This window comes from Lygodium microphyllum, chromosome 30 (genome assembly GCF_053477565.2).
Source record: "Lygodium microphyllum isolate KBCC chromosome 30, Lygodium_microphyllum_v1.1.10, whole genome shotgun sequence".
Taxonomy (NCBI): domain Eukaryota; kingdom Viridiplantae; phylum Streptophyta; class Polypodiopsida; order Schizaeales; family Lygodiaceae; genus Lygodium; species Lygodium microphyllum.
This window is the reverse complement of record NC_141164.1, coordinates 103,454,422-103,458,382: the sequence shown is the minus strand read 5'-3', so window position 1 is coordinate 103,458,382 and position 3,961 is coordinate 103,454,422.

The window sequence follows — 3,961 nt, the reverse complement described above, 5'->3', positions numbered from 1 at the left end:
TTACCCCGCCCCGTGCAAGCGCGCAGGACGGGGGCACGCCTTTCTTTTATTTCATTTCTTTGTTTACTTTATTATTATTTTTTAACAAAAAAAAACAATTCTTTCCCTCCCTTCTCCCTCCGGGCACCCTCCCCTATCCCCCCCACCCCCCCTTTTCTCTCTCCCCAACAACCTGCCCCCCTAACCACCTCCCTCTCCCTCTCCCCCTGCGTCCCCTCCTCTTCTCCATCTCCATCTTCTCCCTCCTCTTCTCCTCTCCATCTCCTCCCTCCTCCTCCTCTTCTCCTCCCTCCCTCCTCTCTCGCCGTCTCCTCGTGGATGCCCCCACCCCGGACGCTGCCGCCGAAGCCGTCCCCTCTCGCGTTGCTCGCCCGCCCCGCCTGGCTGGTGTAGCCGCCCGCTCATGTGGAAGCCGCCCCCGCCCCTGGCTGCTGCTGGACGCCCGCCATCCCTGGTGCCCACGCCCTGCCCCCCCTAACGCCCTCGCCACGCCGCCGTGCAGCCCCTTTGACGCCTTGCCCGCCATGCCTCCCTGGACGTCGCCACGCCTCCCTGGACGCCGCCACGTCAATGCTTGGTCCCACCGCTCCTGTCCGCGCCGCCGTCCGTACGCCCGCTTGGCATCGCTGCCTCGCCGCCTGGCGCTGGCACCCGCTGGCGACGCGCCCTCCCTCCTCGACGTAGGCCCCCAGTCGCTTTTGCCGCTGGCCTGGCTGCCAGCCGCCTTCCCACCTACGACGTACCCCCCCCCCCCCCCCCCCCCCCCCCAATAAGCCCCCCTTCTCACCCCAATACCCACCTACCCCATCCCATTACCCATTCCCCCCCCCAGGCCCCCGTTCCCACCATTTCCCACCCCACACCCACCTACCCCACCCAGGCCCCCAGTCCCACCCATTCACCCCCACACACACTCCCACCTCCCTACCCCCCCCACAAGGCCACGTTTCCCCCAATACCCACCTACCCCACCCCCACCCCCACAGGCCCCCGTTCCCCTCGTCCCTCTTACGCCCCGTACCTGCTGAAGACCTCCAAACCGCAACCAGACGAAACCGGAAGAAACCCGCAGAAACCGCAGCAAACCTTTTCAGCCCCCTGTCACACACGAGGTGTGTATGTGTGGGTTCGTGCACGCTTCGCGGCTGTTCACGCGCGGGGATGCGCGTTCGCTTGTCCGTGCGGTGATGTGTACCAGCCCGCTGTTCACACGCAGCTGATACGCAGTCCATTCCCGGGTATATTCACGAATTTTTAATTTCCAAACCCGAAAACCCTTAAAAATACATTTAAAAATTAAAAAATTCATTAAAAATCAATTAAAATCCAAAAAAATTATAGAAAAATCTTAAAAAAATTCAAAATATTTTTGCAATAAATTGAAATATTTTTTAAAACTGAAAATCTCAGAAATTTTTAAAAGTAAAAATTATTTTAAAAATACACACAAAATGAGCAAAAATTCATTAAAATTGGTAAAAATACCAATTTAATTGCAAAAAAATTCCTGAAAATTTCTTCAACTTCTTTGCTTATTTTTGGAATATTTCCTAAGTTGAAAATGCTGTGCCAATTTATTCCATTATTATTTTATGGCAAAAATGCTTCATTGAATGCCTAAATTCATGAAAAATCCTCTTTAATTCCAAACACAAGTTGAAAAATCTGAAAAAAATCCAGATACCTTGGTCACACGTGGTGGATTGATGCTGAAAATCTTTAACATTTTTATATGTATTTCATTGTCAAAAGTTTGGCACAAAGATTAACAAAAACACGAAAAAAAACATTACAACAAACAAAAACATATAAAAACCAAAATACACAATCAATAATACACAACATTTAAAAAAAAAACAACAACATATAAGCCATCAGTCATCTAAACAAATTCATATATACTAATCTTGCTATGTCGTGTGTCCAATTATTTTCAGTCCGTGGTTTTTCTTTTTGGATTGCTCACCTCCATTTTGGGGATTGAGACGTGCGCATTCATTGCATACACATACACCCACTTTCAGGTATTTTTCCTTTTATATTTTTTATTTTTTTCTGCTACCCCAAAATTCACGCTTGATTTTTAACATGAATCCTAAACACCACCATGACACGCGCGCTCACGCCAAACACATATTTTTCTAATTAAAATCAACCAGCCGTTCACTTAGCATGCGCTATGTGCACTTCAGAGGCACCTTAATATTTTTAATAACAATGAACCAGCCGTCACAAAAGCACGCGCTGGCAAAAAAGCGCTCCACATCACCTTAATTTTTAATAAATGAATTTGCATTTAGAGACCTCAGTCTGGTATCGCAGTTCGGGATTCGGATTAATGCACCGCTCCAACCTAATAATTTGTAATTAAAATTTTAAGAAGGAACTGCCGTTTTTTTGTTGAGGTTTAACACTTAATTAAAAATTCACTCCTTTGTTAATAATTCATAAAATGAACCCTTCATTAAAATTAATTTCCCCTCACTGCACTTATTTTCCCTTTTTAATGAACTCGCTTCGTGGGATGGGCGCGTACAAATTTATTAGTTGACACTAATGGTCAAGTTATGGTCTAGTCTTGATGTCCGTTTTTTTTGGTAGTCTAATTTGTCCATGTGTTACGGTTAAGGGTACGGTGTGTAGTTTTTCTTTATTGCCCGATATGGGGATTTGGGTGTTTGCATGTTGCATAACATGAAGCTTTCGGTCGCATGTGTAGAGGTCATGTCGAATTTTTTTTTTCTAGGCTGTGGTTTGCTTGGGGATAGTTGGTCAAGTCACGTTTTACCACCTTGGTTGATATCTTATCCTTGGTGTTCGTTTGTTGCTTTGCAGGCATTCTCTTTGTTTGTCTGTGTTTCTGGTGTGTGTGTGTAACCATCTGAATGGCGCCCTCTCGTACTCCTCCCCCGATTCAGTATGTTCCTTTGGCTTTACATGATTATTCTTTGTTACTGGATTCGGACGTTGTTGCTAAAGCGGGCTTGTCCAAGTTCGTGAGCCTTTCTTTCCCACTGGTTCCAGATGATCCTACCATTTGGGACGAGTTTTTAACCTCTTACAGTAAGAGGTCTGGTCCAGTCCATGGCACTACTGTTCTTTTGACACCGAAGAGTCTAGGCAAGGCTCTTGGTCTACCATATTGTGGGGAGTCTGTCCCTGCTGCCAGACAGTTGTTCGCCAATGACGATATTTTGAAGCTGTTGCAGAAGCAGACTCAAGATGTTCTTGATCCGAAGAAGGTCATTACCACATCAGGTGTCGGTGTCTCCATGATTTCCAATCCCTTATGAAAACAACTATGCCAATTCCTTCAGGACAGGTTCATGCCTGCAAAATCCCCATCTCATTATCTTTCCAAGGAGTTGTTTACAGCTTCACGAATGATTTTGAAAGGCATAACTATTGATTGGAGTACCTATCTCCTCTCCAAGATGGATCACCACTTTATCCGAGCTACTCGAGAAAATGTGACTAATGTTACATTTGGTCCTTCCTCTATGTCTTCTTGTTACATGCTGCCCCTGCAAAGGAAGTTCCTTTATCTCCAATTGATCCTCCAGAAGTTCCTCCTCCGCCTCATAATGAAGATGATGATGTGATAATTGAGGATGATGATTCTCCTCCTCCCCTTGTCATTCAGAGAAAACACCTCAAGAGGGTGGCTGAGTCAGTGCCTATTCCTCCTCCAGTTCGAGTGACAGTTCCTGCCCACTCTTGCAGCACCTTGCCTGCATTCGTTCAGATGCCAAATCTTTTCAGAGCCCATAGAGACGGGATGCTAGAACTTACTATTCCTTCTGTTCACCGCCTGGTAACAGGAGATGCTATTCCGTTCCTGTGCAAGGATATCCAGAGTTCTATTGAACTTTCGATGACTGCCTGTATCCAGCAATTATATTCTTCATTTTATGATGAAGTTCAATAGTCTAAGGAGGAACTGAATAAGACCAATACTGAG